This window comes from Rhinopithecus roxellana, chromosome 12, assembly GCF_007565055.1.
Source record: "Rhinopithecus roxellana isolate Shanxi Qingling chromosome 12, ASM756505v1, whole genome shotgun sequence".
Lineage (NCBI taxonomy): Eukaryota > Metazoa > Chordata > Mammalia > Primates > Cercopithecidae > Rhinopithecus > Rhinopithecus roxellana.
In genome coordinates, this window is record NC_044560.1 from 17,650,994 (window position 1) to 17,674,004 (window position 23,011).

The following is a 23,011-nucleotide window of genomic DNA, read 5'->3' on the forward strand; positions in this document are numbered from 1 at the left end:
CCACGCCTGGCCCTCATACCTCTTTTAAGAGTCTGCTGTTTTGTATTAAAGACTTCGGAATTTGGCATTTGGTTAGGAATGCACCTCCTTTCACCTCATTCACACCTTAACCAGAGAAGTGACTCTGCCTGGCCTTACGCCAAATTCCAGAAGGCACACAGTGTTGGTGGGTATTTTAAAAGTCCTTGAGTATTTTGCTTTTGTGTGATTTCTAATGTATTTGTAATTTACCTAACAAGTTGCTTAATCTGGTTTGTTAATGTATTAAAATAAATATGGCTATACATGTTTGTGGTTCATTTTTATGTGGAGATGGCTGTGGTGACATCAGCCAAGAATCTGAATGGTAACTGCTGAAGGAAACTAGCATGATAGCTTCCGTTCTAAAGGCCCTGAAACCTAGTCTCAGGTGGGTCCCCCTTGGGTTCACTTTATATTGGCAGGTTATTGGGAAAATGGATATTAGGTCCTCACCAATAGGACCATAAGTCTGGGTTGAGTGCAAGATGAGTTGTTAGAACAATCCTTTAGCTTCCCACAATGTAGTGGAGGAAAATCAATGGTAGCCATGGGAGGTTGTGGTATCCTTAGCTGAGTTGTATGAGCCTTTGCTACCTGGTGCACCTCAGCCTGAAGATTGCTAGAATTGCTTGCCTCATGACATGAGTCATAATGGGAACTTTGTCAAGCCCCCTACACTGGCTGCCAACATAAATATTCAGTACCCTGAAGGATGGGAACTAATAGGGAATCATCTAGAAGGTAAAGTCTATCTACTGGCATAGGGGAGATGGGATAGCCATTAAGCCATTTGGAAGCTGATGGGACAGGTTTGAGGGAGGTGGGTGAGATTGGAGTTTGGTGGACCAGAGCTTGCTTGTCAGGGTGTTCAGGATAGGACTCGTCTGAGAATGGAAGCTAGTTACTAGCTAGGATTGCAGGGAAATACACAGCTTGATTTTTCTTAGAAGCGAAGCGGAGTTGAGGCAGTGTTGAAGAGGGCATCTTAAATGCAGCCGGGTTTGGTGGCTCACACCTGTAATCCCAGCACTTAGAGAGACCGAGGCAGGTGGATCACAACATCTAGATATCCTGACCAACATGGTGAAACACTGTCTCTATAAAAAAATACAAAAATACATGGACATGGTGGTGTGTACCTGTATGGGGCTGAGGCAGTAGAAATGCTGGAACCCGGGAGGTGGAAATTGTGAGCTGAGAGCGCCACTGTGCTCCAGCCTGGTGACAGTAAGTCTCAAGGCATCTTCCTAAACCAGTTGGCGTTTGTGCTTACCTGTGCCAGGCACTGCTCTAGGTAAGCACTTAGCATATTAGTGCTGAGGGGGTGCTTAATACAGCATATTCCCATGGGGAAACCCAGGCACCAAAAGGCTAATCGTCCAAGTCCACAACCAGAAGTGGCACCTCTGCAGAAACAGGCATCAAGTTCCCTGCTCAGAAGAAGCCAGATAAGTCAGTCCCATCCATTTGTGTCCTGCTCTAACTACGTCTGTGTCCCAGTCCCATTTGTGTCCTGCTCTAACTACATCTCTCCTAAGATTTTTTTCTGAACCAGTGACTTTAGTATGTTTTCAATTTATATTCTCAGGTGGAGTTCGGTAACTGCAGTGCTGGGGAGGAAATGAGTGAATTTGTATTGACCTACAAGGTACAGCTGAAGCAAAGCTGTCCGTAGGTGTTCAGGTCCCACTCTGCTGAACTTGAGCTTGCAATACCCCTTTAGACTTTCCGAACAGGCACTCTGGCCTCGTTATTTGCGTAGGCAGACAGGATTGGTTGCCCATCTTAGGAGTCCTAGACTGCCCGGATTTGAATCCTGATCCCACCACTTGCTGTTTATGAGGCTCTGGGTGAGTTACTTAGCCCCTGTGCCTCAATTTCGTGTCACAAAATGAGAATGATAAACTACCTCATGGAGTTGTAATAAGGACAAAGGAGTTGATACCTGTGAAAAGCTTCTTAGAGTCTCTAGGTGGAGTGCAGTGGCACGATCACTTATTAACTAACATTCTTTTCTGACTTCTCAGGAACCAAGGATACAGTATCCAATTCTGATTTTTTTTTTTAAAGACAGTCTCGCTTTGTCACCTAGGCTGGAGTGCAGTGGCACGATCTCGGCTTACTGCAAGCTCCACCTCCCAGGTTCATGCCATTCTCCTGCCTCAGTCTCCCCAACAGCTGGGACTACAGGCACACACCGCCACACCCAGCTAATTTTTTTTTTTTTTTTTTTTTTTTTTTTTTTTTTTTTGAGACGGAGTCTTGCCCTGCCACCCAGGCTGGAGTGCAGTGGCCGGATCTCAGCTCACTGCAAGCTCCGCCTCCCGGGTTTACGCCATTCTCCTGCCTCAGCCTCCCGAGTAGCTGGGACTACAGGCGCCCGCCTCGTCGCCCGGCTAGTTTCTTTTGTATTTTTAAGTAGAGACAGGGTTTCACCGTATTAGCCAGGATGGTCTCGATCTCCTGACCTCGTGATCCACCCGTCTCGGCCTCCCAAAGTGCTGGGATTACAGGCTTGAGCCACCGCGCCCGGCCACCCAGCTAATTTTTTTGTATTTTTAGTAGAGACAGGGTTTCACCATGTTAGCCAGGATGGTCTTGAGCTCCTGACCACCCGCCTCACTCAGCCTCCCAAAGTGCTGGGATTACAGGCGTGAGCCACTGTGCACGGCCTTTTTTCTTTATTTCGCCACCGAGTCTCACTCTGTCTCCAGGAGGGAGTGCAATGGAGCCATCTTGGCTTGTTTTAACCTCCACCTCCCGGGTTCCAGCAATTCTTCCACCTCAGCCTTCCAAGTAGCTGGGATTACAGGCGCTACTGTAATCATTACAGCTGGGATTACCATGCCCAGCTAATGTTTTTTGTATTTTTTAGTAGAGACGGGGGTTTCACCATGTTGGCCAGGCTGGTCTCGATCTCTTCACCTTAAGTGATCCGCCTGCCTCGGCATCCCAAAGTGTTGCGATTACAGGCGTAAGCCACTGCCCCTAGCCTCAAGCCTGATCTCTTTTTTTTTTTTGAGATGGAGTCTTTCTCTGTCTCCCAGGCTGGAGTGCAATGGCATGATCTGGGCTCACTGCTACCTCTGTATCCTGGGTTCAAACGATTCTCCTGCCTCAGCCTCCCAAGTAGCTGGGATTACAAGCACCTGCACTGCACCCAGCTAATTTTCGTGTTTTTTTAGTAGAGATAGGGTTTCGCCATGTTGGCCAGGCTGGGCTCAAACTCCTGACCTTAGGTGATCCACCCGCCTCGGCCTCCCAAAGTACTGGGATTACAGGCGCGAGCCACCACACCTGGCCAGCTAATTTTTGTATTTGTAGTAGAGACAGGGTTTCACCATGTTGGCCAGGCTGGTCTCAAACTCCTGACCTCAGGTGATCCGCCCGCCTCGGCCTCCCAAAGTGTTGGGATTACAGGTGTGAGCCACAGTGCCTAGCTGTCCTTGCTAGTTTCATATCTACTTCGCTCTATCATATATTGAGAGAGGGATATTGAAATCTCCAACTGTAATTGTGGATTTTTATATTTCTCCTAGCAGTTCTATAAGTTTTTGCTTCATGTATTTTGAAGTTCTGTTATTAGTTGTATATAGTTATACAACTATGTTTTAGATATTGTCTCTTGATTGATTGACTCCTTTAAATACTCTGCTGTAAAATCTACTTTGTCTCCCACTCCTGCTTTTTTTTTTTAATCTCACAAAATGGTGAAGTAGGCTTTGTTTCTTTTTTTGATAATAAACTGAAATTCAGAAAACTTTAGCAATTTGCTCATAGCTGCATACCTCCATCTTTCTTTCTTTTTTTTTTTTTTCCGAGACAGAGTCTCGCAGCTGGGGCTACAGGCGCATGCCTCCATGCCCGGCTAATTTTTTTGTATTTTTAGTAGAGACGGGGTTTCACCGTGTTAGCCAGGATGGTCTGGATCTCCTGCCCTCGTGATCCGCCTGCCTCAGCCTCCCAAAGTGCTGTGATTACAAGCGTGAGCCACCACGCCTGGCCTCTTTTTTTTTTTTAGACAAGAGTCTCACTCTGTCACCAAAGCCAGAGTGAAGTTGCACAATCTCAGTTCACTGCAGCTTCTGCCTCTGGAGTAGCTGGAATTACAGTCACACACCACCATGCCCAGCTAATTTTTTTGTATTTTTAGTAGAGACGGGGTTTCACCATGTTGGCCAGGCTGGTCATCAACTCCTGACCTCAAGTGATCCACCTGCCTCGGCCTCCCAAACTGCTGGGTTCACAGGCGTGAGCCACCACGCCTGGCCACCAGCTTTCTTTTGACTAGTGTTACAACAATAGCCTAGGCAACATAGCAAAAGCCTGTCTCTACAAAAAAATACAAAAATTAGCCAGGGGTGGTGCTGTATGCCTGTGATCCCAGCAACTGGGGAGGCTGAGGTGGCTCACTTGAGCCGTAGAGGTGGAGGCTGCAGTGAGCTGTGATTACGCCACTGCACTCCAGCCTGGGTAACAGAGCAAACCCTGACTCAAAAACAAAACAGTGTATCTTTTACTTTTTGTACAAATTTATTATTTGTGGATTTACTTTTATATTATTTTTCTTTTTGCAGATCCAGCATTGGCTGAGCATATTTATTTACATATTCATTTATTTTTTGGAGACACATTCTCAATCTTTTGCCCAGCTGAAATGCAGTGGTGCGATCTCAGCTCACTGCAACCTCTGCCTCCCAGGTTCAAGCAATTCTCATGTCTCAGCCTCTAGTGTAGCTGGTACTACAACATGCACCACCATGCCTGGCTAATTTTTTGTATTTTAGTAGAGATGGGGTTTCACTATGTTGCCCAGGCTGGTCTCAAATTCCTTAGCTCAGGCAATTTGCCTGCCTTGGCCTCCCAAAATACTAGAATTACAGGCATGAGCCACTGGGCCTGGCCTTATTTTTAAATTTTATTTTTTGTAGGTAACATTTTAGGTTTTTCAATATGACAGTTTCTGCCTTTTAATTGGAGACTTTAGGCGATTTACTTTTTTTTTTTTTGAACAGGGTCTCACTCTGTCACCCAGGCTGGAGTGCAGTGGCAAGATCATGACTCACTGCAGCCTCGAACTGGAACTCCTGGGTTCAAACGATCCTCCCAGCTTGGTCTCCTGAGTAGTGAAGACCACAGGCATGTGCCACTATGGCTGGCTAAATTTTGTATTTTTTGTAGAGACAAGGTTTCACAATGTTGTCCAGGCTGGTCTTGAACTCCAGGGCTCAAGCAATCCTCCCACCTTGGCCTCCCAAAGCGCTGGGAATACAGGCATGAGTCACCATGTCCAGCCATATTATACATTTTTAATTTATAATAGTTTACATTCCATTGATATTAAACCAGTTCACCTGTAGTATAAGAATCTTCCCCAGCCTGGCCAATATGGTGAAACCCTGCCGCTACTAAAAATGAAAAAAAAAAAAAAAAAAACTGGCCAGGTGTGGTGGTGCTCGCCTGTAGTCTCAGCTACCTGGGAAGCTGAGGCAGAAGAATCACTTGAACCTAGAAGCAGTGAGCTGAGATCGTGCCACTGCACTTCAGCCTAGGCGACAGAGCGAGACTCCGTCTCAAAAAAAAAAGGCCGAGTCCGGTGGCTCATGCCTGTAATCCCAGCATTTTGGGAGGCTGAGACTGGCGGATCACCTGAAGTCAGGAGTTTGAGACCAGGCTGGCCAACATGGTGAAACCCCATCTCTACTAAAAACGCAAAAATTAGCCGGGCGTGGTGGCACGTGCCTGTAGTCCTAGCTACTAGGAGGCTGAGGCAGGAGAATTGCTTGAACCTGGGAGGCAGAGGTTGCCGTGACCTGAGAACAGGCCACTGAACTCTATCTAGCCTGGGCGACAGAGTGACTCCGTCTCAAAAAAAAAAAAAAAAAAAAACTTAAAAATATTTCTGGGCCGGGCGCGGTGGCTCACGCCTGTAATCCCAGCACTTTGGGAGGCCGAGGCGGGAGGATCACAAGGTCAGGAGATCGACCACGGTGAAATCCCGTCTCTACTAAAAATACAAAAAAAGTTAGCCGGGCCCCGTGGCGGGCGCCTGTAGTCCCAGCTACTCGGGAGGCTGAGGCAGGAGAATGGCGGGAACCCAGGAGGTGGAGCTTGCAGTGAGCAGAGATAGCGCCACCGCACTCCAGCCTGGTGGACAGAGCGAGACTCCGTCTCAAAAAATAATAATAATAATAATAAATAAATATAAAAATATTTCTGGCCAGGCACAGTGGCTCATGCCTGTAATCCCAGCACTTTGGGAGGCCGAGGCAGGCGGATCACAAGGTCAGGAGATTGAGACCATCCTGGCTTAACAGAGTGACACCCCATCTCTACTAAAAATACAAAAAAATTAGCCATGCGTGGTGGCGGGCGCCTGTAGTCCCAGTTACTCAGGAGGCTGAGGCAGGAAAATGGCATGAACCCGGGAGGCGGAGCTTGCAGTGGGCGGAGATCCTGCCACTGCACTCCAGCCTGGGCGACAGAGCGAGACTCCGTCTCAAAAAAAAAAAAAAAAATACATACATACATACATACATAAAAATAAAAATATTTCTTCCATTTCTCACTATATAGTCTTTGATACTGTCATGTATTTTACTTTTATATATGTTATAAAACCCACAGTACATTATTGCAACCAGGACCTCCATATCAGCTGGTTGCAGTGGCTCACTCCTGTAATCCCAACACTTTGGGATGCCAAGGCAGGCTGACTGCTGATGCTCAGAAGTTCAAGACCAGCCTGGCCAACATAGTGAAACCCTGTCTCTACCAAAAATACAGAAATTAGATGGGCAATTAGCCAGGGGCACACCTGTAATCCCAGCTACTCAGGAGGCTGAAACAGGAGAATTACTTGAACCCAGGAGGCAGAGATTGCAGTGAGCTGAGATCACGCCATTACACTCCGGCCTGGGCAACAGAGTGAGACTCTCTCAAAAAAAAAAAAAAAAAAAATTAGCTGGGCATGGTGGTGCACATCCGTGTTCCCAGCTTCTCGGGAGGCTGAAGCAGGAGGATCTTTTGACCCCGAGAGGCAGAGGTTGTAGTGAGCCGAGATCCTGCCACTGCATTCCAGCCTGGGTGACAGAGTGAGACTCAGTCTCAAAAAAAACAACTGGGGTAGGGTGCAGTAGTTCACACCTGTAATCCCAGCACTTTGGGAGGCCAAGGTGGGTGGATCACTTGAGGTCAAGAGCTCAAGACCAGCCTGGCCAACATGGTGAAACCCTGTCTCTATTAAAAATAAAAAAATGAGCCTGGCATGGTGGTACGTGTCTATAATCCCAGCTACTCCAGAGGCTGAGGCAGGAAAATTGCTTGAACCCATGGGGCAGAGGTTGCAGTGAGCCAAGCCTGCACCACTGCACTCCAGCATGGGCAACAGAATGAGACTCCATCTCAAAATAAAATAAAAAATGCAAATACAAAACTAAAAAATAAATAAATGCCAGGTGCAGTCGCTCACGCCTGTAATCCCAGCACTTTGGGAGGCCAAGATGGGCAGGTCACCTGAGGTCAGGAGTTCCTGACCAGCCTGGCAAAAATGGTGAAACCTGGTCTCTACTAAAAATACAAAAAATGGCCGGGTGCGGTGGCTCATGCCTGTAATCCCAGCACTTTGGGAGGCCGAGGCAGGTGGATCACCTGAGGTCCAGAGTTCCAGACCAGCCTGGCCAACATGGCGAAACCCCGTCTCTACTAAAAATACAAAAATTAGCTGGGCATGGTGGCGGGCACCTGTAATTCCAGCTACTCGGGAGGCTGAGGCAGGAGAATCGCTTGAACCCAGGAGGCAGAGGTTGCAGTAAGCTGAAATCATGCCATAGCACTCTAGCCTGGGTGGGTCAGGAGTTTGAGACCAGCCTGGCCAAAATGGAGAAACCCCATCTCTACTAAAAGTATAAAAATTAAGGCTAGGTGCGGAGGCTCATGCCTGTAATCCCAGCACTTTGGGAGGCTGAGGTGGGTAGATCATGAGGTCAGGAATTCAAGACCAGCCTGGCCAAGATGGTGAAACCCTGTCTCTACTAAAAATACAAAAATTAGCCGGGTGTCGTGGTGAGCGCCTGTAATCCCAGCTACTCGGGAGGCTGAGGCAGGAGAATTGCTTGAACCCAGTTGCAGTGAGCCGAGATCACGCCACTGCACTCCAGCCTGGGCAAGAGAGTGAGACTCCATGTCAAAAACAACAAAAAAGAGTTCAGGTCACCTTCCACCACTTGTGCGATGACCCCAGAAAACTTGCTTTACCTCTTTAAACTTCAGTTTTCTTTTTTTTTTTTTTTTTTTTTTTTTTGAGACGGAGTCTGGCTCTGTCGCCCAGGCTGGAGTGCAGTGGCCGGATCTCAGCTCACTGCAAGCTCCGCCTCCCGGGTTTACGCCATTCTCCTGCCTCAGCCTCCCGAGTAGCTGGGACTACAGGTGCCACCACCTCGCCCGGCTAGTTTTTGTATTTTTTAGTAGAGACGGGGTTTCACCGTGTTTGCCAGGATGGTCTCGAACTCCTGACCTCGTGATCCGCCCATCTCGGCCTCCCAAAGTGCTGGGATTATAGGCTTGAGCCACCGCGCCCGGCCTAAACTTCAGTTTTCTTATATTCCAACTGCCATGAGGTTTTCATGAGGAACAAATGAGCTGACATGGATATGTTTCTGTAGTTAACAAAATAAAGGGTCTTATAAAATAGGCAATAATAATCATCATCACTCATTATTATTACATGAAGCTACATGAATAAGATCTTGGAGGAAGACAGCAGAGAGAGAGAGGGAGATCAGAGATCCCAGGGTTAAAAGTTGGAGAAATTTCACAGTACATCATCCAAAAGAGGAGTCCATGATGGAGGCAGAAGTAAACTTGGAGAGGTGAGAAACTCTGAAGTCAGGGGAGTCCTTTGTGGCAGGTTCTGCATAGAAGAAATTCAGCCTAGCCAACATGGCGAAACCCCGTCTCTACTAAAAGTACAAAAATTAGCCAGGTGTTGTGGCAGTCACCTGTAATCCCAGCTATTCAGGAGGCTGAGGCAGGAGAATTGCTTGAACCCAGCAGGCAGAGGTCGCAGTGAGCCGAGATCACAACACTGCACTCCAGCCTGGCTGACAAGAGCGAGACTCGATCTAAAAAAAAAAAAAAAAAAAAGTTCAGTTGGTAAGAACTCATCAAAAGTGTCCATCTAGACTTTGGGTGCAGTAGAATGACAGAGTCTGAATCAACGTGAAATCGAGAAAACATCATTTGCAAGGGTTTCAGGGAACACCTGAAATCCTGAAGAACTGTTTGTATCCATCCTGAAGAATGGGTGTGTTAACAAGAGACAGCCTTTCCTTGGTACCGGTTTTCCATCTCCAACCCAACCCCAACTCACACCCTTATCTCCTATTTTATCTGGTCTCTCTGGTTCCACTTGCTCCTCCCCACTTGGCTCCCGTTTTGCCCAAGTCCATTCTCTATTTTGTTCTATAAGATCTGATCATATCGGGATGCTTTTGTAGCTCATAAGAATGATGACTGGGTGTTCACACGCATGTGAGATGTGCCTCCCTCAAACCTTAAGACACGGGCACATACCCATCTGATGTTAACTCACGGGGAAAAAAATCTGATCATGCCATTCCCGTGCCCAGATCCTCATATATCCCCACTGCCTCAGGATACAGGCTGGACCCCTTAGACACACAAGACCCTGCATCCATGATCTGTCACTCCCACAGGCACCCTCTGCTCCCATCTACTTGGCAGTTTCCCACAACCTCCCTGGGTTCTCATGGTTCCCTGTCATTGCAAACGTCGCTTCTCCTAGGATGTCCTGCCCTCCTAGACTTAACTTGGAAAGCCGTTCTTAAGCCCCGGGCTGAGTAAGATGCCCCGTGGGTATCACGGTCATAGCGCTGTGTGGTTGCTGATAGTCTGATTTTTCATCCTTCTCCATGCCCTCTTGAGGGTAGGGAAGATGAGTATCTTTTTTCTCCATACAGACCCTACCGCACGAGATTTTCCTAAACAGACCGAAGTCAAGGAGTCTTTCTGGTTCTTAGTCCACGTGTCCCGATTTGGGGTTTCCAAAATACACACCCACTGGAACCGGGCCAGGGGAGCCAGCCTGGCCAAGAGCTCCCCCAAGCCCGGGAACGCGCCACATGCAGATCCTGGCATGGCCGCCAGGGGCCGCCGGGCTCTTTGTTTTCCTTTCTCGCCCGGGTCGGGGCCAGAGGCCTGCAGAGCGCATGCTCTGGGGCAGTTCGCGGCCCGGCGGGGAGCGCTGGAGTTCCTTGTGGCCGACGTGCACCGAGGTAGGTCTCGCTCAGGGCGCGCGGAGGATCCGGGCAGAGGGCGGTGCGCGGGCCGGCCACAGCCGGAGCATGGGCCGGTCCACGCGGGCCTAGGTCGCTGCTCGCTTTCGCCCGTGTCGCGCGGCGCTGGCCCCACGTGAAGCCCGGAGGCAGGAAGGCGCGATGCGGGCTCGCGAGTCCCCGGCCCCGCGGGGCGCTCGAGCGGCCGCTGGGCCCCGCCTCGTCGGAGCTAGGGCCGCGCGGCCCTTCCGCCGCCGCGCCTCTCACGCCCGCACCGCGGCACCCGCGCAGGCGGGAGATTCAAACGGCGCCAGTGGGATGGGCCGGGTGCGCGCGGCCGCCTGGGCGGGGGATGGGTCTCTGCCGCGAGGAGGATGGTTTTGTCCAGCATGCGTTTGGAGAAGGCGGTTTGCAGAGCTGAGAGGGAGCCCTGCCCGAGAGAGGGTGAATTTTCGGAGCTCGAGGGTGGGTAGTTGGGGGTCTGCTGCGGCGAGAGAAGTCCCAGCGTCGGCGGGCACCCAGGCACCGCTGTGGACCTTTGGGAGCCGTGTGTCTCGAACTCCGCAACAGCTCAGTCTGTCAGCAAATTATTTGCTGGCCATCTATTCCGTACCGCTCTTGCGGGGCTGGGGGACAGTGGTGAGAAGGGCAGGCCCGTGTCATTAGCGAACTATGCCCAGGAGCCCGGGTGACGAACGCTACTGGCAAGTCTTCATTCATCACATATTGACCTAACTTCGACCACGTGTGACTTGTGTGCCCTAGCAAAAGTTGAGTGTGTGGGGTGTTACGGGAATCCTCAGGGGGACCCCCCGCCCTACCCAGGAGGCTCAGGGATGGCTTTCTAGGTGAAGTGACTCTTGAATGGGGTTTTGAAGGAACAGAGTTTTTCGGGCAGTCTGAGGGTAGTGGGGATTGGGTGATTCAGGCAGAGGGACTGCACGTGCAAAGGCATGAAGGTATAGATATTATGGTCAGGGATATCACAGGTCTTGAGGTGTCTAGAGGAGGAGAGTAACAAGATGATACAGCAGGGGCTGGGTCATGAAGGGTCTTGGGTGCAGGGCTAAGGAACACTGCGGGATGGAGGAGGCAGGGAAGGATTGCCCCAAGAAGGACATCAGAGTGAAACCTGGACAGATAAATTAGGAGTTCCCGAGGCTCTTGTTTCAAAGACCTCCCAAGAGCAGGAATCCTGTTCTGTTCCTCTTTACAACTTTCTCATCAGATGCCCTTGGGCAACCCACCCAGTCCCCCAGATAATTGGTTTCCTTATCTTTATAGCAATGGTAGGAGACATGTGGTGAGGATATACTTTTTTTATTTTTATTTATTTATTTATTTTTTTGAGACAGTCTCGCTCTGTCACCCAGTCTGGAGTGCAGTGGCCGCATCTCAGCTCACTGCAGGCTCCGCCTCCCGAATTTATGCCATTCTCCTGCCTCAGCCTCCCGAGTAGCTGGGACTACAGGCACCCGCCACTATGCCTGGCTAGTTTTTTGTATTTTTTAGTAGAGACGGGGTTTCACCATGTTAGCCAGGATGGTCTCGATCTCCTGACCTCGTGATCCACCCATCTCGGCCTCCCAAAGTGCTGGGATTACAGGCTTGAGCCACCGCGCCCGGCCTTATTTTTTTTGAGACAGATTTTCCGCAATTATTACCCAGGCGATCTCGGCTCACTGCAACCTCCGCCTCCCAGGTTCAAGCAATTCTGCCTCAGCCTGCCGAGTAGCTGAGACTACAGGAACAGCGCCACCAGGCCTCGCTAATTTTTGTTTTTTGTTTTTTTTAGTAGAGACGGTGTTTCACTATGTTGGCCAGGCTGGTCTCGAACTCGTGACCTCAGGTGAGCCACCGCACCCGGCCATTTTTTTTTTTTTTTTTTCCTGATACGGAATCTTGCTCTATCGCCCAGGCTGGAGTGCAGTGTCGTGCTCTCGGTCACTGCAGCCTCTACCTCCCGGGTTCAAGCGATTCTCCTGTCTCAGCCTCCCAAATAGTAATATCCTATAATTTTCATAAAGCAGTGATTCCAACATCTAGTGGAAGTTGTGGGTCTCTTCCCCCAGGAGAAATGAACACAGAGACCCAAGCACAGGTTGTATCCAATGGGGATCCCAAGTGAGAAACTCCTAGTGTGAAATATACCAGCTCTGTGCCTGGCATAACAGCAGCTCACCGAATGTATATTGTTGACACACAAGCCCTCTCCTCCCTTCCCTCCTGGGGACCTTTCACACAAAGAGATTTTTCAGCCTGAGTCTGGCAGGCAAGTTCTCCCTCCTGGGGTGGGGGACGGAGGGCACAGCTGCAGTGGTCTGGGAGGGCTCTGTCTCCTTTTACAGAAATTGAGGCTGTAGTGAGGTCACTGGAGGTCAGGGCAGGAGCACCCAACTCCAGGCAGACTGTCTAGACTGGCGTGCCTACCCACTTTCTTCAATAAATAGGGAAAGTGAGGTGGGGTAGGGCAGCTCTGGCTCTGGTGGAGCAGGGTCATGAGACTGGGGTTTCATTGCACCTCTGTGTGACCTGGGTCACCTTTCCCTGAGCCTCATCTTCCCCTTAGCTGTAAAACCAGGATGAATCTGCTCACCTCAAAGGGCAGCTGTGGGCATTCTGGAGTGCCTGATGGTGGAAGCTGACTCTGTAGCCGACTTATCTGTGACTGTCTAACTCTTCTCCCACAGACTGTATGCTCCTTGAAGATGGAAGCTGTGTTGGGTGGGGCTGGGCAGGGAAGCATGATGCTAAAAGCCGACTCCTTATTCCCAGCCCAGACACTGCCAGGTTAAGAAAACAGCCACAGGCCGGGCGCGGTGGCTCACGCCTGTAATCCCAGCACTTTAGGAGGCCGAGGCGGGTGGATCACGAGGTCAGGAGATTGAAACCATCCTGGCTAACATGGTGAAACCCCGTCGCTACTAAAAAAAAAAAAAAAAAAATTAGCCAACCATGGTGACGGGCACCTGTAGTCCCAGCTACTTGGGAGGCTGAGGCAGGAGAATGGCATGAACCTTGGAGGCGGAGCTTGCAGTGAGCCGAGATCGCGCCATTGCACTCCAACCTGGGCGACAGAGCAAGACTCCATCTCAAAAAAAAAAAAGAAAAGAAAGAAAACACAGGCAGAGAGAGAGAGAGAGAGCCCAGACTCGGTGGCTCACGACTAACCCCAGCAATTTGGGAGGCTGAGGTGGGCAGATCACCTGAGGTCAGGAGTTCAAGAGTTCAAGACCAGTCTGGCCGACATGGTGAAACCCCGTGTTTACTAAAAATACAGAACAATTAGCCAGGCGTGGTGGCATGCGCCTGTAGTCCCAGCACTAGGGAGGCTGAGGCAGGAGAATCGCTTGAACCTGGGAGGCGGAGGTTGCAGTGAGCTGAGCTCATGCTGCTGAACTCCAGCTTGGGCAACAGAGTGAGGCTCCATCTCAAAAAAAAAAAAAAAAAAAAAAGAAGAAGAAGAAAAAGGAAAACACACCCAGAGCAGTGAGAGAAGTTTGTACAAAAGACCCATTTGTGCTGTAGAGGCTGTGCAGGCAGGTACCGGGGGAACAGGGCTCCACCTTTTAGAAGTGGCCATCTGGCCGGGCGCGGTGGCTCACGCCTGTAATCCCAACACTTTGAGAGACTGAGGCGGGTGGATCACGAGGTCAGGAGATCGAGACCATCCTGGCTAACACAGTGAAACCTGGTCTTTACTAAAAATACAAAAAATTCGCCGGGCGTGGTGGCGGGCGCCTGTGGTCCCAGCTACTCGGGAGGCTGAGGCAGGAGAATGGTGTGAACCCGGGAGGCGGAGCTTTGCAGTGAGCTGAGATTGCGCTACTGCACTCTAGACTGGGCGACAGAGCCAGACTCCGTCTCAAAAAAAAAAAGAAAAGAAGGTAGCCCTCCATCCCCTGCCCTTCCCTGGCGATTGCTCACAGTAGCCTAGTGCAGGACCTCAAGTCTTCCATTTTGGAGAGGAAGCCTCTCCTCTGGGACTCAATGAGCACTCAGGGGCCATCTCCACCGCAGCAGGGAGTTGTTGCCACTGTCCTACCCCATGTCTGTCGTCGGGTCTGTCACCACCCACCCCACCTTCCCTCAGGCCTCAGCTGCCTCAGTGTCTCCTCTCTGGTCTCACTGTCCTCTCCTTCTCAGCTGGCTTCTGCTCTCTGCTTCTGGGACTTGGCCAAGGGCGTAGGGGATCCTGGGGAGGCCTGTCCAGGCTGCCTTAGCCCCTGCCTGGACCATGGTCAGCCTTCAGAATCAGTCAGATAGGCCTGGGTGGTTTTTCTAGGCTCCCCTTTACTTGCTATGTGAACTTAGGCCAATAAAGTTATCTTCCTGAGCCTCAGTTCCTTAACTGGGAAATAGGAGTGACAGTGCTGCCTTCTTCAGCTTCCTGTGAGAAGTAAAAGGGTTTTGCATATGGAAGATACAGTGAGTCCACCGGTGCCCCCAGGGGCTTTTAGGAAGTTCATTGGTGTGGTGGATAGGCATGTAAAGTGATTGTGATCTAAAAGTCTGTTCCAGTTTCTCAGAGAGAATGACTAGTTCAGGATGGAGGAGGGATCAGAGGAGGTGACTTTGAGACACCAGTAGATGTTCTTCCAGTGGGATAAGGGATAGGAAGGCTTTCAAGGTAAAGAGATGCAAACAGTATGGAGAGGACAGTTAGCATTCTGGCCTGGTGGGTCTGGCAAGCAGATTGTGTGGGAAGAGACGGGAGGATGTGGTAGATGGGACGTGAAGCTAAAGGTTCTGTCAGTACCCGATGTTGGAGACCTCTAATACCAAGCTAAGAAATGTGGGCTTTATCTTCCAGGCAAAGGGAACCACTAAGGAGTCCAAGCAGGCCAGCAGCTTGCTTCTGGTTTGAGGTTTGGAAAGATCACGAATGAGGCCGGGCACGGTACCTCACGCCTGTAATCCCATCACTTTGGGAGGTCGAGGTAGGAGGATCACTTGAGCCCGGGAGTTTGAGACCAGCCTGGGCAACATATGAGATCTTGTCTCTACCAAAAAAAAAAAAAAAAAATTACACATTAGCCAAGCATGGTGGTACATGCCTGTAGTCCCAGCTACTCTGGACGCTTGGATGCTGAGGCAGGAGGATCGCTTGAGCCTAGGAGGTAGAGGTTGCAGTGAGCCATGTACGTGCTACTGCACTACAGCCTAGGCAACAGAGTGAGACCCTGTCTCAAAATGTACACACACACACACACACATTTATTTATCACGAATGACTTGGAGAATGAGATGAGGGGATGAGGGTGGGGACCAGAAGACCAGCAACAAGTTGCTGTCTTTCCTAGGGAAAGGAGGAAGAGAGACAGTTCCAGGCAAGCTGAGAGACTACTAGGGAGCATGGGGAGGAATGAGGCAGAAGAAATTTCTTTTTTTTTTTTTTTTTTTTGAGACTGAGTCTCGCTGTGTCACCCAGGCTGGAGTGCAGTGGCGTGGTCTCGGTTCACTGCAACCTCCGCCTCCCGGGTTCACTCCATTCTCCTGCCTCAGCCTCCTGAGTAGCCGGGACTACAGGCGCCCGCCACCACGTCTAGCTAATTTTTTGTATTTTGTATTTTTAGTAGAGACGGGATTTCACTGTGTTAGCCAGGACAGTCTCGATCTCCTGACCTCCTGATCCACCCGCCTCGGCCTCCCAAAGTGCTGGGATTACAGGCATGAGCCACTGCGCCCGACTGGAGGCAGAAGAAATTTCTAATAACACTCAAGGGCACCAGCTCTGGAGTCTGACTAACTTGATTCAGATCTTGGTCTCCTCTTCCAATCTTGAGTAACATGCTTGACCTTTCTGAGCCTCAGTTTTCTTCTCTGTAGAGTGGGATCATTGTGGCCAGCTTGTAGTGAAACGCTCCAAAGTATTAGCCAAACACAGATAACTAAGGAGATGTTGACTGACTGGGTCTGTTCCATCCACGATAACAGATTTTTTGGTTAATGCCCCATGACACCAACACTTCATATAACCCTTATGTGTCTGACTGCATTCCAAGCTGTGCTCATGGCAGCCCAGCCATCAGCACCAACTGTGTTGACATAATTGTTTCCTGCTTTTTTCTCCTGACTTCTTGTTGTGAGTACTTTTTCATGCTAATGCAGTCTCCCTCCCAGGCACACCAGACTGCTACAGATTATTCTGATAAACTGATGGGATATTTGCCTTGGCACACAGCTGTCTATCTAAAACAAAGGTGCCTCTTTTTTTGGTGGAGGGATAGAGTTTCACTCTTGTTGCCCAGGCTGGAGTGCACTGGCGCAAACTCGGCTCACCGCAACCTCCACCTTCCGGGTTCAAGCGATTCTGCTGCCTCAGACTCCCGAGTAGCTGGGATTATAGCATGCGCCACCACGCCCGGCTAATTTTGTGTTTTTAGTAGAGATGGGGTTTCTCCATGTTGATCAGGCTGGTCTCGAACTCCTGACCTCAGGTGATCTGCCCACCTTGGCCTCCCAACGTGCTGGGATTACAGGCATGAGCCACCGTGCCCGGCCACAAGGGTGCCTCATATTCCACACCCCTAGTCCATCTGACATCCTTTCTGGGATGGCGCCCAAGCACTTCAGATTGAATGAAAATACCTAGCAACATGGAGCTTCACGTCTCTCCTGTTTGTTCACCAGTGTTCTCTATCTCACTACATGGAAGTCTACCATCTACCTGGTCATTTAAGCCCAAGCCTGGGAGTCTTTGTGTTTGGCCAACTCATAGGGGGATCCTGGGCAGGCCTGCCAAGAATCCCCTGGACTTTTTTAGGATGAACAAATCAAGCCAAGTTCTGTGGCATGTGCCCATGATCCCAGCCTCTTGGGAAGCTGAGGTGGGAAGATCACTTGAGTCCATGAGTTTGAGGCTGCAGTGAGGTAATTGCACCAGTGCACTCTAGCCTAGGTCACAGAGTGAGACCCCCTCTCTTAAAAGAATAAAATAAAAGGCCGGGCATGGTGGCTCACACCTATAATAACACCTTTAGGAGTCTAAGGCCAGAGAATCGCTTGAGCCCAGGAGTTCGGGACCAGCCTGGGCAACATAGCAAGACATTGCTTCTACAAAATATACAAAAATTAGCCAGGCGTGGTGGTGCGCACCTGTAGTCCCAGCTACCCAGGATGGCATAAGCCCAGGTGGTTGAGGCTGCAGTGAGCCATGATCATGCCACTGCACTCCAGTCTGGGCAGGACCCTGTCTCAAAAATAAATAAAAAGGATGAACAAATTATGAGAGTAAAAAAGGGTTAGTCTCCTTTATCCTTGCTACACCTCCTGGCCCAAAGCCAAGCAATAGTGTAGCAGGATAAGCCACAGACGAAACCCTTCAGACACCGAGTTAAAGAAGGAAGGGCTTTATTCGGCCAGGAGCTTTGGCAAGACTCATGTCTCCAAAAACTGAGCTCCCCAAGTGAGCAATTCCTGTCCCTTTTAAGGGCTTACAACTCTAAGGGGGTCTGCGTGAGGGGGTCATGATTGATTGAGCAAGCAGCGGGTACGTGACTGGGGGCTGCTGACTGGGGGCTGCGTGCACGGGTAATCAGAACAGAACAGAACAGGACAGGGATTTTCACAGTGCTTTTCCAAACAATGTCTGGAATCTATAGATAACATAACTGGTTAGGTCAGGGGTAGATCTTTAACCAGATCCAGGGTGCGGTGCCGGGCTGTCTGCCTGTGGATTTCATTTCTGCCTTGTAGTTTTTTTTTTTTTTTTGAGACAGAGTCTCGCTCTGTTGCCCAGGCTGGAGTGCAGTGGCCGGATCTCAGCTCACTGCAAGCTCCGCCTCCCGGGTTTATGCCATTCTCCTGCCTCAGCCTCCCGAGTAGCTGGGACTACAGGCGCCCGCCACCTCGCCCGGCTAGTTTTTTGTATTTTTTTTTAGTAGACACGGAGTTTCACCGTGTTAGCCAGGATGGTCTCGATCTCCTGACCTCATGATCCGCCCGTCTCGGCCTCCCAAAGTGCTGGGATTACAGGCTTGAGCCACCGCGCCCGGCCTGCCTTTTAGTTTTTACTTCTTTCTTTGAAGGCAGAGATTGGGCATGAGACAATATGAGGGGTGGTCTCCTCACTTAGTAGTAGTAAGCACTATAAATATTTGTGGATTTAACAACCATTTCATTCAGTCTTGATGACAGCCCTGAGAAGTAGTCATTTCATCTCCTTTTATAGATGAGGAAACAGTTCAGAGTTTATATATATATATATATATTTATTTCCAGAGCTGTATGTTTAGAGGAAAATAAAAGGCATTGGACACAATTTGAGCTGGATTAGAATTAGAGAGCTGGGGAGCATGTCTGTATTCCCAGCAGCCTGGAGAAGACATGGAAGTCTTGGGAAGCAGCAGCAGCCGTTAAAAGACTAGGAGTGTGGAGGGGCCGAGGCTTTCAGCTGCCCTGCATCTTCCTACTGCCGCCCCTCCTAATCACCCGTACATGGTTTCCTTTCCCCGTTTCTGTCATACTTGGTGTTTGTATTTTGGTGTGACTGCATATACAGCTTTGATCTCTTTTTTTGTTGTTCTTTTTTGTTTTTGTTTGTTTCGTTTTGAGACAGAGTCTTGCTCTGTCACCCAGGCTGGAGTGCAGTGGTGCGATTTCAGCTCACCACAACCTCCGCCTCCCAAGTTCAAGCGATTCTCCTGCCTCAGCCTCCCGAGTAGCTGGGATTACAGGAGCACACCACCACACCCAGCTAATTTTGTTTGTTTGTTTGTTTTGTTTTTGAGACGGAGTCTCGCTCTGTTGCCCAGGCTGGAGTGCAGTGGCATGATCTCGGCTCACTGCAAGCTCCGCCTCCTGGGTTCACACCATTCTCCTGCCTCAACCTCCCCAGTAGCTGGGACTACAGGCGCCCGCCACCATGCCCAGCTAGATTTTTCTATTTTGTTTAGTAGAGACGGGGTTTCACCATGTTAGCCAGGATGGTCTCGATCTCCTGACCTCATGATCCACCTCAGCCTCCTAAAGTGCTGGGATTACAGGCGTGAGCCACCGCACAGGCCTGATCTCTCTCTCTCTTTTTTTTTTTTTTTTTCCTGAGAGGAAGTCTCGCTCTGTTGCCCAGGCTGGAGTGCAGTGGTGCAATCTCCACTCACTGCAGCTTCTGCCTCCTGGGTTCAAGCAGTTCTCCTGCCTCAACCTCCCGAGTAGCTGGGATTACAGGCACCCGCCACCATGCCCAGCTAATTTTTGTATTCTAGTAGAGAAGGGGTTTCACCATGTTAGCCAGGCTGGTCTCGAACTCCTGACCTCAGGTGATCCACCCACTTCAGCCTCCCAAAGTGCTGGTATTACAGGCGTGAACCACCGTGCCCAGCCTACAAACAATCTTTTTTTTTTTTTTTTTTGAGATGGAGTTTCACTGTTGTTGCCCAGGCTGGAGTTCAGTGGTGCAGTCTTGGCTCACTGCAGCCTCCACCTCCTGGGTTCAAGCAATTCTCCTGTCTCAGCCTCCCGAGTAGCTGGGATTACAGGCATGCGCCACCACGCCCGGCTAATTTTGTATTTTTAGTAGAGACAAGGTTTCTCTCTGTTGGTCAGGCTGGTCTCAAACTCCCAACCTCAGGTGATTCTCCCACCTCAGCCTCCCAAAGTGCTGGGATTACAGGCGTGAGCCACCACTCCAGGCCACAAATAATCATCTTTAAAATGATAAAAGCAGGTTTCAACTGTGGTTCTTCTCTGGGGTGAGAAGGTGAAGATACACATGGGCAAGCTACTGATTTACCTTCTGAAAATACTCTTTGGAAGCAGCTAAATTTGGCTTGATTGTTGGAGAATCCTGTGTCCAATTCACTGGGCAGACTTCTCCATGGGTTTCTACATACTGGAATGCCTTCACCAAGAGGAGGGTTTCTTCCACACTTCGGCCCACTGGGCGATCATTAACACTCAAGTGCGGCCGGGTGCGGTAGCTCACGCCTGTAATCCCAGCACTTTGGGAGGCTGAGGCGGTCAGGAGGTCAGGAGATCGAGACCATTCCGGCTAACACAGTGAAGCGCCATCTCTACTGATAAAATAAAAAAAATTAGCCGGGCATGGTGGTGGGCACCTGTAGTCCCAGCTACTTGGGAGGCTGAGGCAGGAGAATGGTGTGAACCTGAGAGGCAAGAGCTTGCAGTGAGCCAAGATTGTGCCACTGCACTCCAGCCTGGGCGACAGAGCGAGACTCCGTCTCAAAAAACAAAACAAAAAACACTTAAGTGCTTGATGACTCCACTGGGGTCAATTACGAAGAGACCTCTTGGGCCGGGCTCACGCCTGTAATCCCAGCACTTTGGGAGGCTGAGGCGGGCGGATCATGAGGTCAGGAGACCGAGACCATCGTGGCTAACATGGTGAAACCCCGTCTCTACTAAAAACGCAAAAAATTAGCTGGGCGTGGCGGTGGGCGCCTGTAGTCCCAGCTACTTGGGAGGCTGAGGCCGGAGAATGGCGGGAACTCAGGAGGCGGAGCTTGCAGTGAGCCGAGATTGCGCCACTGCACTCCAGCCTGGGCGACTGAGCAAGACTCTGTCTCAAAAAATAAATAAATAAATAAATAAATAAATAAAAAGAAGAGACCTCTTGGTGCAAGACCAAGACCTTCTAGCAGCACACCGTGGTCTTGGGAATTCGCTTAGTGAAATGTGACAAAGGTGTGATGTTCATGTGACCCAAACCGCCATTCTTTCTTGGTGTATTTATCCAGGCAAGATGGCTAAAGTGGGAATCCACCACGGTGGCTTACGCCTGTAATCTGAGCACTTTGGGAGGCTGAGGCGGGTGGATCACCTGAGTTCAAGCGTTCAAGACCAGCCTCACCAACATGGTGAAATCCTGTCTCTACTAAAAATACAAAAATTAGCCAGGCGTGGTGGCAGGCGCCTGTAGTCCCAGCTACTGGGGAGGCTGAGGCAGGAGAATCGCTTGAACCTGGGAGGCGGAGGTTGTAGTGAGCCGAGATCGTGTCACTGCACTCCAGCCTGGGTGACAGAGCAAGACTCCATCTTGAAAAAAAAAAAAGAAATCCAAAGGATAGAAGAAAGGCACCAAATATTTCCCCTCAAAGTCATCAAGGCTTAAGTCTTTGAACTCTCCATTGACAACGGCTGTACCCTTAAAATAGGGCACATGCTGGGTGACATCAGGTGCACAGTATGAGGAACTGGTGCCAGAATGTTGCTTGACCGGAACCAGACCACAACATGTTTGTCAAACTTGTTCTTCCAGAAGCAGCAGGCCTGATGGCTGCAGTGGCAGAAATACCCCAAGGAATGACACTCACATGCTGGCAGCTGATGCTCGGAACCACCTTCCCACAGCAGCTGCCGTCTTAAAGTGCATGTGTATTTTTGTTTTTTTGAGACAGGGTCTCACTCTGTCACCCAGGCTGAAGTGCAATGGCACAACCTCAGCTCACTGCAGCCTCAGCCTCCCAGGCTGAAGCCATCCTCCCACCTCAGCCTCCTGAGTAGCTGGGACTGCAGACGTGCACCACCATGCCTGGCTAATTTTTGTAATTTTTTAGATAGAGATGGGGTTTCGTCATGTTGCCCAGGCTGGTCTTGAAGTCCTGGGCTCAAGCGATCTTCCTGCCTCGACCTCCCAAAGTGCTAGGATTACAGGTGTGGTGGCACCTTGTCTCTAAAAAAATCAATCACATAAGAAAAGATAATAGCTTTTCTCCCCCTCTGATTATAACAGTAACACATTACCAAAGTTACTGGTGCTTACACGGGGTTGAATGGAGTTATGATGGATATTTCACTTAATGTTGTTCTTCAATGCTTTAATTTTTTACAACAGACTTAAAATTTTTAAAAATACATGTGACCAGGCGTGGTAGCTCACGCCTGTAATCTCAGCACTTTGGGAGACCGAGGTGGGTGGATCACCTGAGGTCAGGAGTTCAAGACCAGCGGGACCAACATGTTGAAACCCCATCTCTACTAAAAATACAAAATTCAGGAAAATCACTTGAACTTGGAAGGTAGAGGTTGTGGTGAGCCGAGATCGTGCCATGGCACTCCAGTGTAGGCAACAAGAACAAAACTCTGCTTCAAAAAAAAAACAAAAAACAAAAAAAACAAAAAAAAAATATGTAATTGGTCGGACGCAGTGGCTCATCCCTGTAATCCCAGCACTTCAGGAGGCTGAGGCAGGAGGATCACTTGAGGTTGGGAGTTCAAGACCAACCTAGCCAACATGATGAAACCCTGTCTCTACTAAAAATACAAAATTTGGGCCAGGTGCAGTGGCTCACACCTATAGTCCCAGCACTTCGGGAGGCCGGGGGTTGTGGGGGTAGATCACCTGAGGTCAGGAGTTTGAGACCAGCCTGGCCAAACTGGTGAAACTTTGTCTCTACTAAAAATACAACAATTAGCTGGGTGTGGTGGTGGGCACCTGTAATCCCAGCTACTCGAGAGGCTGAGGCAGGAGAAGCACTTGAACCCAAGAGGCAGAGGTTGCAGTGAGCTGAGATTGCACCATTGCACTCTAGCCTGGGCAACAGAACGAGACTCTGTCTCAAAAAAAAAAAAAAAAAATACAAAGCAGGGCATGGTGATGCATGCCTGTAATCTCAGCTACTCAGAAGGCTGAGGCACAAGAATCGCTTCAACCTGGGAGGCGGAAGTTGCAGTGAGCTGAGAGGCCTGTGCACTCCAGCCTGGCGAGGGAGTGAGACTCCGTCTCAAAAAAAAAA

General features: G+C 49.9%; 1 protein-coding gene and 2 pseudogenes across 5 annotated transcripts in view; 2 read left to right on the forward strand and 1 right to left on the reverse strand.

The window, feature by feature from the left end:
- The first annotated feature begins 392 nt into the window (after positions 1-392).
- The window catches only part of RCC1 (regulator of chromosome condensation 1), a 32,993-nt gene continuing 10,374 nt past the window's right edge, over positions 393-23,011 (forward strand). For 2 of the 5 annotated variants that reach the window (XM_010380342.2, XM_010380343.2), the window contains exon 1: positions 10,246-10,316. The gene's annotated coding sequence lies outside the window, so the exon portion shown is untranslated. Of the gene's footprint in view, positions 410-10,245; positions 10,317-23,011 lie in introns of those variants that run through there. The other 3 variants (XM_030941843.1, XM_030941842.1, XM_030941841.1) reach the window with 3 other exon arrangements.
- On the forward strand, positions 9,507-9,604 carry LOC115892593 (annotated as a pseudogene).
- Positions 20,046-21,648, reverse strand: LOC104675760 (annotated as a pseudogene).